Here is a 15,020-nt window from a genome sequence, read left to right as displayed (position 1 = left end):
TAAAATTTGGAATACTCCATTTTTGCAAAATTGCAAAACAATTAGGCAAATATCTATCACAAAGCAGAATAACAAACCATCCGCTGCTATGAATGGTTAAAGAAACATTGCAGCTTTTGGTTACGCTTAAATTTGACACATTGGACCCGAGACTCTGATCCATTTCACAACATTCTAAACTTAAAAAGAAGAATTTGGATAGTCATCAACCATCCATGGCCGAGTTTCCACATAAGCCCTCACAAGACTTAGAGATACAGCTCACATTTACAGACTTGGAGCCTCCACCAACTACAGATGCTCCAATCAATCTATTCACATATCTAAAAACCATCTGAAATTTTCCACTTTATAGCACTGGAGAGAAAAGTGTATGTAAGAAAAAAAAAAACAAAAATCTTCTCACAAGATTTTATGCTCAATTTCTTATGGGAGACTTCTGTGCCCAGAGATCAAACACCATACATATCAACACACAACTCTCAAAGTTCCACTTCTTTAAACCCAGGGACAGGAAAACAAATTCTTCCAAGGACCAGCAAGGCTTAATCTAGAGCTAGGGTCTAATTCTCCCAACAACTCTCAGTATTTACAGTACACTGGTGTACAAGTTTTATTTAGACTACCATGACAGTCTCCTCCAAGTTCACTCAGGCCTAAGAGGCTTAACAGAACCCTAAAAGAGAGCTCAACAGATTGAGGTGTTGTTTTGCCAGCAAGAGAGAAGCAGCAGCAAGACTCCCATGTCCTGTAGCTCACTTCATGGAGCACCAGCACAGTACACTTCTGGCACCAAAACCAGGACACGGACAAAAGAGTCACAGCTGACCCCATCTTCTGTTGCCAAAAGTTCTTTATTGATTGGAAATTTGTGCAAGACCTTCCAAACACTTCTAACAGACATTTCTGACCCACTGACACCGTGGTCACCAGGGTTGGTTAACCCTTTCATTCCCCGAAGGGTAACTCCTGCAGAGGCAGTGTTGCCTGCAGCACACACTGTATCCCTAGATGATTGCCAATGCCAATCATCATCTGCAAGCTCTTCACCAGCAGGAACCTTCTCTTCAACAAACCTCTTGATACCAGGGCCCAAGTTTAACATCTCACCACATCCACGCTATATTAAAAAAAGTATTTTTCAGCACCCATGTACATTATGATAAATTGGCAGAACTGTCTTCCCAAGGAAACTTACAAAATAAACATTTCACTACTTGCATACAGGATTTGTGTTCTCTAACAACTATCCCACAAAAAAAAGGGGACTAAATCTTATTAATCTAAACCAGATACAATATAAACTACTACCAAAGCTTAGTAACATCTGTGAAAGTGAGAAGGGAGAAACCAAAGTGCTTTCTTGAAAGATTATGTCTTTATACAATTTCCAGCAGCAGCAAACAGTTACTCAGAACAACATCTCCTACATTTGCATTGTTATTCCTATGTCTTTTTCCCAAGTTTCATCTTAGACAAAAATATTTCAAACTGGGGGAGGAGAACACTCTTTTCCAAAAAACAAAACACACAGAAATCAATAACTGTATCTGCAGTCTCAGTCAGTTCAAGACTAGGTGTAGCCAAGAGGAGAGATGTCCAAATTTGACACCGTCTCCCACAGCATCCTTGTAGATAAGTTGATCAAGTATGGGTTTGATAATCAGGCAGTGAGGTGGATCAAGAACTGGTTGAAAGGAAGAAGTCAGAGAGTTGCAGTCAATGGGGCAAAATCTAGTTGGAGGCCTGTGACTAGTGGAGTCCCTCAGGGGTCGGTACTGGGACTGGTGTTGTTCAACATCTTCATCAACGACCTGGATGAGGGTACAGAATGTACCCTCAGCAAGTTTGCTGATGACACCAAGCTGGGAGGAGTGGCTGACACACCAGAAGGCTGTGCTGCCATTCAGAGAGACTTAGACAGGCTGGAGACTTGGGCGGGGAAAAACCTGATGAAGTTTAACAAGAGCAAGTGTAGAGTTTTGCATTTGGGGAAGAAAAATGTCATGCACCAGTACAGGTTGGGGGCTGACCTGCTGGAGAGCAGTGTAGGTGAAAGGGACCTGGGAATCCTGGTAGACAGGAGGATGACCATGAGCCAGCAATGTGCCCTTGTGGCTAAGAAGGCCAATGGCATCCTGGGGTGTATTAGAAAGGGTGTGGTTAGTAGGTCAAGAGAGGTTCTCCTCCCCCTCTATTCTGCATTGGTGAGGCCACATCTGGAGTACTGTGTCCAGTTCTGGGCCCCTCAGTTCAAGAAGGACAGGGAAGTGCTTGAAAGAGTCCAGCACAGAGCCATAAGGATGATTAAGGGAGTGGAACATCTCCCTTATGAGGAAAGGCTGAGGGAGCTGGGTCTCTTTAGTTTGGAGAAAAGGAAACTGAGGGGTGGCCTCATCAATGTTTACAAATATGTAAAGGGTGAGTGTCAAGAAGATGGAGTTAGGCTTTTCTCAGTGATGACCAGTGATAGGACAAGGAGTAATGGATACAAATTGGAGCATAGGAGGTTTAAGGTCAATATCAGAAAAATTTTTTTTACTGTGAGAGTGACAGAGCACTGGAACAAGCTGCCCAGAGAGGTTGTGGAGTCTTCTTCACTGGAGACATTCAAAACCTGCCTGGACGCCTTCCTGTGTGATGTACTCTAGGTGACCCTGCTCTGGTGGGGGGGTTGGACTAGATGATCTTTCGAGGTCCTTTCCAACCCCTATGATTCTATGATTCTATGAAATGCATTCAGAAGACATTCCCTCTTCAAGCACTGCAAGTTACAGAAAGCCCATCCCACTATGCTGCTGGATTTGACAGCTGTAGTGGGCTCCTCAGCCACACTTCCCACTTCACCTCAAAAGCAAGTTGTGGAACTACATGCCATTTAACTTGTTCCAATGTTAAAAGCAGTATTCTGAGCCAAATTCCTGTTCCTGACCCAGATTTAATTCAGAGATGTGCTTCTTCAATTTTGTTCTTAGTGTAAACTAGGAAATACCTGACTTCCCTCTGAATTTGAGAATTTTGCATTTCAAGCATTATATTGGTAAGACAACAATTATGATGTCCTGAAAACAAATGTTAGGGGAAAGAAAGTAACAACACAAAAGTAATGGCCACTATTTTAATGCTAGTAATTTTGTTGAATGTTCTTACAATTTTTCATAGTACGTTTATAATTTAATGCCAAGAACACCAATTAACATAATAAAGCCTTATTCATTTGACTTAAGTCAAATAACTTCCAATTTTGGGAGGGTGGGTGTGTGGGAAATAACCCAATTCAGCACATACAAGTGCATTTTAATCTCCAAAACCGAAGCTTTGTATTCCTCAGTGTTTGAAAACTGTGCTACAGCTATGCAATCAATGCTCAAATAATAAGTGAAATAACTAAGACTGGTGTTCAACTACAAGTGAAAACAATTTCACTAATGGAATCTAGTGCCTTCAATTAATGCACTCAGAACGTCCTTCACCTTTGAAGTCCACACTGCTGCCTCCTCTTAAATACACTGAGACAACCTTCATAACTTGGTGTCATTTTTAAAAAGCACAATGTTTAACTAGGGCATCAAGGCTCATTTCCAGTTCTACTCAGATTCTGACCCAATATTTCCTATTAACTACCCCTTCAATCATTGAGTAGGAAGGGAAAATAGGCTTAAGTCACTTCTCTCATGAAGCTCAACCATCCATTCATAGGCACAAAGAACATCACAGAGCAAAGAAGAAAGCTATACTTGTTTCACTATACAAATAAAATTGGGCATAACAACTGTGCTACTTAAGAGAAATCGTCATAACAAATCAGGTTACCATTACTTTTGGCAACTATGAACTTTATAATCTAGAAAACAGTCATCTACATGGTGTTTTAAACCCCTTAAATCATACCTGTGACATTCACAGTTAGTTAAAATGCAAAGTTCAGTGGTTTTTTCCATTTGCCATTACTTCTTCCTATATAAAACATGTTTTTGAACTGGGCTAGTAGCTGTTTTTAAAAAAGTAACCACCTACTGATCAAATAGCTCAAGGTTTAGCAAGGATATAATGTGTCCTTGGTATAGTCTATTAGGTGAGGTGTACTATTTCTAACAGCTAAACAATTAAGTTATTCTATAAAACCACAGGTAATGTCAGCAACTCTTCCCATATTCAAGACTTAGGAACACACATAAGATTCTGTATTTAAAGTGAAAAATTTCAGAAGTATCCAAAAGAAAGAACTCAGTACTATCCCAACCCACTGGCTCCAAGGCCAGAATTGTTGTACAAAATCTGTCATGTAATTAGCAAAACACAAAATAATTCAAAAATAGCATGGTGTGATTATGTACACAAAAAGGAGAGCTGAAATTTCTTGCCTTGTTAGCTGATAAAAAATTATGAAGCAAAATATTTTAACAGACTTGCACTGAAAGGTAGTGATGGCCAATTCCTAAAAGGTTTTCCTCACAAAACTAGAAACAATTTAAAGACTTCTTCCCTACAAGAGCATTAATAGGACCTCACACAATTAGCATTTAAGATATATACAACTCAGGTGTCATCAAACACTAGAAATGTTTTATCAAAGGGTTCAAGAAACCTTGTCTTGGAAATTCACTCCAAGCATAGTTGTCCTGGGGGAGAAAAATAGAAATATCACCACAGATTTCATGACAGAATTACATTAAATAGTTATAACGTTTTTCACTTCTGGAAAAACAGGAAGAGCAGCCCTCTACAATGCCTTTTCACAAACACTTTGGGCTGTATCATACCAACAGTTTTCAACTCTGAAAAACCCCCCAAAAAAAGATAAATCCATGCTGAATTTTTTTGTAAGAATAGAATTCCCAATAAAAGAAGGTGAGTGATTCCAACTGCTTCTAACGTACTAGCATTGTTAAACACAATCCTATTGTTATCTTAAATATCAGTTTAATCCTGAAAGAAAGTCATTTCTGCTAAGAGCTAGAATCTGGAGAGAAAAGGTATTTCATCTAGTAAGCATCTGAAATTCTCTTGAATACTATCTTACATAGAACATCAATAGCTTTTAGTGTGATTTTCATAGTAATTGACAAGGGACACAATCAAGATGGAGTAAATGAAGATAAATTCTTGCTACTATTCTAAAGCAACCTGCCTAAGCCTGGGATGTGGAAGAAGCACTTCGTAGAGCCCAAAACGGGAAACCCCAAGGAAAGCAGGTGTGTGCAGTAAAATATCTGCCAGTTAAAGTCAGAAATAACATAGCTCATTCTCAGGAAGGTCAATTACAAAATAGTCAAGTCAGGATAGGCACTGTTGTTACACTTATTAGTATAATTAATTGCAGAACACTTCTGAAGTGGTAGGAGTGCTGCAGCAAAATACATCCTCTGCTCAAGTCCCAACAGGAACAGAAAAGGCCATACACAAAGCTAGGCTCAGTGGCATTGCTTTAAGGCTGATGACACCACAGTACCTTCACACCCAACATCTGCACATGTAGGAACACAGCCTACCACATGGAGAAAACTTGGACAAATTTTTATTGTTTTTCCATTCTTGGACATAAAACAGGTGCTAGAAATCAACCAAGTCAATCTGTAGCCAATTACATAGAGCAGAGAATTATGGCAGGTTTTCTTGTTCTTCACAAGCTCATCAGACCATGTTGCCATGATCCACAGCAACCCTGGCACTCATTTACTAACGCAATACAGTTCCTACATGTGAACTAAACGTTGTCATTTCAAAGGCTTAATGTGGATAACAGCCTCTAAAGTGTTTTAGATACAATGAATTTGGCATTAAAGTGAAATTAACATGGTAGTCTTTACCACCTTAAATTTCCCAAGAAAATAACTAAAACTTCTAAGTTTACCACTAGGTACCTACCAATCCAGAGTTATGACAGAGTCCTGCCTCCATCACAAGCCAAGCCCAAGCTCTAGCTGCACTAACTACCTGTGAAGTACAACAGCTAGTAGCCATTCACTATGCTCAAGTTGCAATCAATGTATTAAACCAATCCACTCCTTCATTAACACCTCCCTAGCCAGTCAGCTGCCTTCCACTTCACTGGCAGAGGCAAGGAAATGACACAGAGCTCAGGTGAAGCCACCCTGCACAAAATAAGGATGCTGGGATTGTCTCAGATGCCCTCTTCTCAAGCCCTTGTTAGTCCCCTAGGTTTCTCCATTCAAAACCTGCCAGTTGAACAAGCCAACTGCTTAGAACACTCTCAGAATATAAGATGTAAGGGGCATTTATGAAGTACTCTAACATGATTCTCACTTCAGAGTCTCTATACTTAGACACATATGACGAAGTAAATTATGTTCTTGCCTCCTGCAAAGAGTTTTTGTTGATGGCAAATGTTGCACAAAAGTCAAAAATGAAATGCAAGCATTTCAGGCCATGTACTCATTTCCTTGTATTTCAACAAGTACTTTCACAATAGCATGAAGATTGTCCAAAAGAATCTAAGACTCTAGCACAAGCTAGTTAGGAGTTTTGAAAAACCACTGCAGCACTCAGCCCAGACCAATGACAAAAACAAAAGAACAAAAACGATGAAATGTGAAGTAAAGGTTAATTACATGCTATGTTTTATTGGTGCTATAAAACTAGCTCAGCTAAAATATCTAAGTGACCTTGCATGATAATTGCTTGGAAAACCAGGCAGGCAGCTTCAGATAGGAAATATAACAGAGGCGATTTTTAGAATACGTGCCTAAAAACAAGTGATAGAACATGAATTAGTCTCAGAGGGAAGTCCCCTAGTCCTAACATGAAAAGCAAAAACACTACTTCCACGTAGTTTGCTTTGGGGGAGAGGGCGGTGGAGAGGAAGACCTTCAAGGATCTCTACTATTAGTTACTCACTGCTGTTGACCCCAGGCCATTCTGATGAACATGCAAAACAGGCTGCACATTTTTTTAATTATCTCCTGTCATTCCACAGCACCCAAACCAGTATGTAAACAAGTCATAAAAGATACCACTTAATATCCATTCAAACACCTCGACTTTATTGACATAACCCCTTCAAAAGTTTATGCTTAGCCGTTTTCCTCCTTTTGAAGCCCACGGGGGGGGGGGGGTACAGCAGGAATTATGCAATATCCTTCCTTCCAAGGCAAGGCAGCTTTGATCGAAACTCGGTCCGCACTCACAAGACAGCGCAGCACACCCCACGCACCCGTCCCAGGCCACATACTCACACACAGGGTCCCTCACATCACGCCTTCCGAGCCCGCGGCCGGGTAACAGAAATATTTACCAGGCGTTCACCGGCCAAGCGTGCCTGCCCGACTTACACCACGCGTGGGACGCCTGCCGGCGACAGCCCCTTCTCCTCACGGCGACACCGGAGGGGCCGAGTGACCGCTCCGAGGAGTTAACGCCGAAGGGGGAAGGCGAAGCGGCGGGCTGAACGCAGCCCAAGCCGGCGTCCCCAGCCCGGCCTCCCGCCCGGCCGCCCCGCGCCGGGGCCCGCGGAAGCGCCCGCACCGGCCCCCCCCCCCCCCCCGCCCCTCCCGCCGCCAGGTACCGCGCGCGCCGGCCGCCCCAACGGTCGCGGCCAACGGTCGCGGCGCGCGGGCACCCCCCGCGCCCGGCGCGTCCTTCATCCCCCCCCAGCTTCCCCCAAGCGCTCCCCTGAGGAGCGGCACGTTCGCCTCGGCGGCGGCCCCGTCCTCCTCCTCCTCCTCCTCTCTTCCCTCACGGCGCCTCAACTTCCTCAAGGCGCGGCGCGGGCACCTGCCGGGCGCAGCTCGGCCTCCAGCGCTGGGCGACCCGGCAACCCTCCTCCTCCTCCTCGGCGCTTCCCGCCCGCACTCACCGCTGCGGCGCTGGAGGGCGACCGGCCACAGAGAGACCGCCCGCCCGCCCCGACAGGCCGTGCCACACAGGTGCGGTGCCCGGCGCGCAGGGACCCTCGCCCAGGGACGGTCCCCCCCGAGTCCCCCTCTCCCCACAGCAGCAGCCCGAGCTCACCTCGGGGGAAGGGCGGGACCCTTCTCCTCGCCCAGAAATCACGCCCCTCAGCACACCCGCAAGGACACGGTGCTCTCCCCCCTCCCGCTCCCAGGTCACACCGTCCCCTCTCAGGGACGCCGCATCGCCACAGCCTCCCGCTCCCCTGCGGCTTCCTCCCCGTCAACCCCGCTCCCCGCCACCGCCCTCCCTCCCCCCGCCCCACCGCACCCTCTCCTCCCGACCCTCCGCCGCGGGGTGATGCAAGGAACCCAGGGCTTCCTCTTGCGTTACAGGAGGGAGGGAAGGAGGAAGGAAAGAAAGCAGGAGGAGAAGGTGAACTGAAAAAAGAGCAGCAAGGTGAAACGAGAGCCTCCCTCCCCGCTCAGGAACCCTCCACCCCCCGCCGCCCCAGAGAGGCCCCGGAGCCGGGACCGCCTCGCCCTCCACCCTGACCCCGGGCTGGGTACACCCGAGCTCCCTCACCGCTTTCCCGTCAGGGCCGTTTCTCCGCGTCGCTGCCTGTGGTTACTGAAGCTGAAGACCGGAGCGAGCCGCGAGCCGCTGCTCGGAGCTCCGCTTGCCGCTTTTTGGTTTTTTTTCTTTTCTTTTCTCCTTCAGTCGAGCGGGCGCGGGGGCTGCGCGGATCCGTCCGGCCCGGCCTGAGACCCTTCCTCCCCCCAGCTACAGCGCCGGGCCCGCCTGTCCCCTCCGCCCGGGCTCTGCTGCACCTGCTGCGGGGCTGGGCTCGCCCCTGCGGCGCGGGCCGAGGAGAGGACACCCTCACGCCGCTCTCCCTCAACTTCTCATCACTTCCCTCTGCCCTCGCTCCGCTCCGCCACGTTGCCTCCCCAGCACCCCACCGCCCGCACACACCGGCGCTGCCGCCTGCCCCCGCGGAGATGCTGCCCCCGGCTCTCTCGGCCGCACGAGGAAAGGCTCCCCCTTCACCCCTTCACCCCCCTCGCCGGCGTGGAGAGCTGCCGTCCGGCTCCCCGGCCGCCCGCTCGCCCCATGCACTGCCCCGGCTCCCAGGACAGCGGGGAGCTCCCGGCGGGGCAGGTCCCCTGGGCCCGCCTCTGGCGGGTGGGACCGGCGCCGCCTTCCGCCAATCAGTCCGGGCGCGGGTGCGAGGCCGCGGGAGGCACCGCCGGGCCCGCCCGCGGCGGCAAAGAGAGGAGGGGAAGGCCCTGCACCCGCGGGTCGGGGTACTCCGGGTACCAGCCGTCCCGGTGCCTCGGGGCTTCGAGGGCTCCTCGTGCTCGCCGGCAGTCGAGCGCGCTGCCATTCGTGTGCCTCAGGATGCCCTGGGAAGCGTGGAAAATTTACTAGGCACAAGCCAGCAGCCCTGTGGGAATCTTCGTCTCGGGGGGGGCCTCCAACGGAGCTGTGCCCTCCAGTCGGTCCTCATTTGTTGTCAGGTGGCTTTAGCTAAAAAAATAAAAACACACAAAACCAAAAAACCAACAACATACAAGTGCCCAAAAATTCTCTTCCCCCCCCCCCCCAAGTTACCATTAAACCTAACTGTAGTTACCGAATTAATCCTGAACGCTCAACTGATACACGGTCCTTTTATTTCCTTCTGCAGGAAATGGCACTCGGCTCTGTACCACCTTGTTCTCTGCTGGGGGAAGGCTGACTGAAAGGCATGTAACACACCTGTCCTTCATTCAACGGGGAAAAGATCAGCAGTCTTCCAAACCCTCACCTGACAAAGTTTAAATGCTAATGGTAATTTTCCAATTAGCTTTGTGTGTGTGATTTGTGTGTGGCGGGGTTAGTTTGTTGTTGTTTTTATTTATTTATTTATTCACATATTACATAATAAAAGAGTAATTTCACAGTAAAAGTGTAATTTCATAGTTGACAGACAGCAAACCTCTCTGAAAGAACAAGATTTGCCCTGCTGACCCCCTGCCTCCCCCGCCAGCTGGGTTTACACTTTTTAGAATCCGAACTTTCTCCCTGGGTGATTTAAGTTATAAGGTAAAAAATGTTTCAGGGATGCACCAAGGTAAATGCTTCTTTCATTGAAATTTTTGCAGTGAATTTTAGAGGACGATAAGTTTCAGACAGTCTTTCAAATTTGACAAGTCAAGGTGAAGATTTGTTTCATCAGACAATACAAGAAAGTTAATGAAAAGCCTGATAAGAAAATGGAACATAAGCATTAAATTGATCTCCTTTCTACTACAGACAGCTTGCAAAAGAAAATGAGACTTTACTTTCACTCAAATTAATCCCATTTATTTGGGACATAGAACTTCTCATGATACTCATTACAGAGCCTTTGAAAAGCTCTTCTGTTTCTCACAGATAAAACAAAGTTTCACAGATCTCATATCCCATTTGACATCTAGTTCACATTAAGTTCGGTTTTAGGCTTTCATGAGTGATACTCATCCTACACGTGGCCTTTGGCTTTGAGGTAAGGATCAAGCTTCTAAAACTGAGACTCTGAGGTTTACATGTCCCAGAACTAAGCATACAGAACCACTATTGCTTTGACAGTTCTACTTACTTCCAGGCAAAATAAATTTCAAACTGTAAAGCCAATTGAAGACACTAGGTAGTAGTTTAATTATTCAGCTCCTCTGTGTATCTATACTACCTTCTTATTCCACTAGCAACCTATCTAGTAAAATAGAAGTAGAGCAGAACCATTCTTAGGTTAACTGTGAGCTCAATTCTACATTTGAACCAAGTGTAACTTTTGTTCAGGCTTTCCTGAGATATTGTACAATTATTGATCTTTCTTTGGTGCAAATATTTCGATGCAAAGTACACGGTATTGTGCTGTCTTTGCCTGTTATGGTTACATGCTATTGCAAAATTGTTGTTACTTCAAACTCCTGATATGTGTATAATTTTGTATTTCACAATTTTGAATTACTTTCAAAGATGATCTTTTTTTCGTTTGAGAGAAGTATTGAAATATATGGCACCTAGTATTACAATAGCACCTGTTCTCACACAGACTGACTTTTGGATTGGAAGAGTATCTTCAAACTTGAACACTCAGTATAATCTCAGTTTTCTGTTTTCTGGGCAGTTAATCTTGTAATGTTTTTTTGTTTTTGTGGTTTTTTTCTTTGACCGGTCCAGGAAGAGCAACTTAAAATAGTAACTGTAGTTAGAAATATTTTCAATGATTTCCTGGTATCGAGGACTCTCGATGTACTAAATGTTGATTGTCTTGCCTTCGGTATAGGTTTTAAGTACAGAGATGTAGTGCAGTTTGGGGTGAAACCTTCTAATGTTCCATATCGCAATAATTTTCCAAAGTAATTGAAACCAGAATTATTAACTTGTGTGGTACGATTATTGGTGTGCAACTCCAAGTTTCATCTTGTCAAGATTTAGTATCTCTTGGAAATCCTGGGCACTCCCAAAGACTCAAATGACAGAGTCTTGGCAGATAAAAGCAGTATTTTACTCTGGAATATCCATATCATATGCATAACAGCTCCAATCTTTTATTGCCTCATTTATTTTTTGTTTTGATAAACAATATAATCATGTCAATATACTTTTTCTACCACTAAAGAGATGCAAGTGAAGTGTAGATTGTTTTCAGAATAAGAAGTGTGCATAATGCAAAGTAGTTGGGTATTTTTCTGTTTAACACTTTGCTGTATTTGTAACTTTCTACATATTTATAGCAACCCAAATATGCAGACTGTAAAGATAAGGCATTAATTATGCATTAAGCTGTTATTCTAAATCTGAGGTATATAAGATATACAGCCCAATACTGAAATATTAGATTTTTATTCTCCAGTAAATTCCAGGACATAACACAGAAAAAATGTTGTTGTGAATTTTTTTGAATCTTGGAAGTCCAAATTTTGATAAGGAATCAGATTAAAATAAAATAGTGAAAACTCATAAAATGCTCTAAGTAGGAAGCATTTTTACTAGACATTAAGGTTTTACAGGACTAATAAACACTCCAGAAGTGGTTTTGAGTAGCCTTCTACTGTTGTCCAAAGGGACACCTTTGTTTTATTTTTCAAGACAGAAATTAATTTAATTTGCTTGAAAGTTGCTTGGATATTATTGAAGTTATTTTTACAAACAGAGGAACCAGAAATGCATCTTGACAGGAAATGTTTGTCTGAGGGATTTGAAATTTGATTCTCTTGGATGAAGGCAAGAGTGTAACAGCACTTTTTCCTGTTGTGTTTTCTTCGCACTAGAGTTTTGATCATACTCATAAGAACACAGAAATTTTACAATGTTACTTCCAGATTTGTGTTTCTCAAATGTAGTTAATTGGGCTGGACAACGTATGGAAGTTAAACTGAAAATGACATCCCTTGTGCTTTTCTCTTGATTTGCATGGGTCTGTTGGAAGAGCAGAAAGTGAAATTTCCAGTAGATTTCTGGATCATGATGATTCGCATACAACTCTTTAAGTGTTTTATTCCTAGTGCCTTGATTATTTTTACTATATGTGCACATACTTCAAGAGTTCCTACAGAGCAAAATAGAAGTATGATCTTCTTTGTAACACGTCTAAGATAACAGTAGCTAATTTTGCTTGTTAATTGTATGAGATCATAAGCAGCCAAACTAATTTATTTAAATAAGGTTTTTAGTTCTCTTTTCTGGCTGATCTGCTAGATGGAACTAAACATCTGGAATGTATATTACCTAATTTAACTGTAGCATTACCAGGTCTGCTTGCTGCTTCTTGTGACCTTGTTCACAGATCCCCATAAGCACAATAAAGGTGTACAGAAGAGTCTGCCTTGGCTGCAGGCAACTTTTGGCCTTATTATCTCACATAACTGACACTAACACAGAAGTGACATTTATTCTACCTGCTGTCTGTGGGTGATTCCCATCACTATATATTACAGCTATGAATGGCGGCTCCCAATAGAAAATAACTACTGTGTGATAACACTATGTTTTGTAGATCTTGTAAGCATGAAATGGTAGATTGTAATTAACTGATGTATATCTGGGTAGCAACAGAGCATGGCACATCTCAATCAGTTTTCCACTTAGAGGAGAAACTTGTGCTGCGCCTGCAGTTGTTCTCTCAGGGCAGCCTGTGTCTTGACAAAGCATAACGTTCTATTTCCTTGAGCAGAAATTTTAACAAAGGAGGAAGGGATAATTTATGAACAAACTTCAGTGAACCCTTGTCTCATATTGTTCCTTGTCTAGCAGCACTGTAACTTTCCAAGGAGGTCTTTTTCCTGAGTGTTTGTTGACCACAGATTGCAAGCACTTTCATGTAGAAAAGTGTTAAAAACATTAATGCCACTTCACTGTGCCTCGTTATAGAGGACATACTGTGGTTAGAGAAGGTACAGGGAGGAGTGCTTAAAGTGTTTATGGGGTTCAGCAGTTGCTGATGAGAAGAGATCAAAGAGGCTGAAACTCCTCCGTGTGCAGAGGAAAAAGCTAAGGGAGGATATGGTTAAGATGTGCAAAACCCTGAAGGGAGTAGAGACCATATATACACAGCTGTTATTCCCTAGAGCCTGTAACCCAAGAACCAGGTAGCACTAACTGCAGCAGGTAGCAAAACAGGTGAAGGAGGTGAAAGGAAGCTCTTCTAGAAAAGCAGCTGACTTTGATATTTTTTTATTACCACAGGAAGTTATAGAGGCAGGTTGTTTTAGTGGGTTCAGAAAAGTAGGGAGCTACTTTATGGGTAAGAAGTATATAAACACCTTTAATGTTAGGGGTTTGCCCTGTAACTGTTTAAATGCAAAACCTGATTTTTCTGGGTGAGTAGGAGGGAAAAGGGTTATGAAAGTAGTTGCATTTTCTTCAAAGGTTGTTTTTTTTTTTTGTCAGAAGCTAAATATTATTCTGGAGGAGCTTTGTTCACCAATGTGGTAGTTGGTGTGTTGAGAATTCTCAACCAGAGTGCATACAAACTCATTAATTGTTTGCTTTGGTAGCTTGGTACTGATTTAGAGTGCCTTGTATGGTATTGTAGTTGGGATTTCTACAGGCTCTTTTTGGTTTTCTTTCTATTAATAAATCAAGGGGTGTGTGTTCTTACAGAATCTGGCTCTGGAAAATTAAGCTGTGTTTATGCCTGAGCTCTTTTAAAGTCTTAAGGAAGTATAGGTATTAAGCTGCAGTGTAATAAGCAGGCAAGAAGTGTTAGGTGTGGTGTAGATGTTTGTTGATTGAGTAGGGCTTTGTTTATGTTGTCAGTTTTGGTGACTTTTTGTTCGTTTGTGTTGGGCTAAGCTACTATTCACTCAAGTCAGTTCAAAACTTATGCAACTCTGTATCCTTCCCCTGTTCTAACACTAGGTTTTCTGATGTTGCACACTCGGTTGCTTTTTTGAATTGTGTAATGGTTGCTTTCTCATTATCCTTTTAAAAAGAAATGTAGAAATAAAAAGATGGATGTTTGTGTCCATGTTTTGAAAAAAGTGATAATTTTAAATGCAATTTCAGAAGTAGTTAGTAAGTAAAAAAAAAAAAAAAGAAATTTGGACCTGAAAGATCAGACACAATGTTTTCTATATTATTTTTGTTTCTACCTGTAGACTTCCCTATTCAGCTTTGATGTTTTCTTTAATTCTTTAGGAATTGAAATTAGACCTGAAAATAGATAAGCCTCTGATCTAATTTAGATGGAAGTTCAAATGATAGATGATTGTTATTCTTCAGTCCAAGGTGATTTATATAAACTTTGTAAAACAAAGCATCCATGTGGATTTAACCAGGTTAAGAGATTGTGCTTTTAGTTGTAACGACTAATGTTTTAGCGTCTACAAATGTAACTTCTTGTTTTGCAGGTTTCTAAACTGTGTGCAAATGATGCTATCCCTATCCCTCTTAAGACAAGATAAGAACTACGTTTTTATCTCTGTAAGCTTGAGGAAGGGAACATAATGGATATTGGTGGTAAGTCTCTTGTCATTTTGAAGTATCAAAAGTTATTCAAAGTCTGTTACCTGATGGAGCTTCCTTGATTTGATTGTTTTATTAGACACAAAGAAGCAATTGCAAACTACCACTACTGTAGTGTCTCCTTTTAGAGGGGAAAAAGTTCTTTTAAATACTTAACAAAGGTTGAACATGGT

General features: G+C 43.3%; 1 protein-coding gene across 5 annotated transcripts in view; it reads right to left on the bottom strand.

Annotated features, from left to right (window-relative positions):
* UGT8 (UDP glycosyltransferase 8) overlaps positions 1-8,848 on the bottom strand; it is a 45,928-nt gene extending 37,080 nt beyond the window's left edge. Inside the window, exon 1 of one of the 5 annotated variants that reach the window (XM_051616995.1) lies at positions 8,827-8,848. The gene's annotated coding sequence lies outside the window, so the exon portion shown is untranslated. The other 4 variants (XM_051616993.1, XM_051616996.1, XM_051616994.1 and 1 more) reach the window with 4 other exon arrangements.
* Between the last annotated feature and the right edge of the window lie 6,172 nt (positions 8,849-15,020).

Source organism: Apus apus, chromosome 4 (assembly GCF_020740795.1).
Source record: "Apus apus isolate bApuApu2 chromosome 4, bApuApu2.pri.cur, whole genome shotgun sequence".
Classification (NCBI taxonomy): Eukaryota; Metazoa; Chordata; class Aves; order Apodiformes; family Apodidae; genus Apus; species Apus apus.
This window is presented reverse-complemented; position numbering and strand designations above follow the sequence as displayed.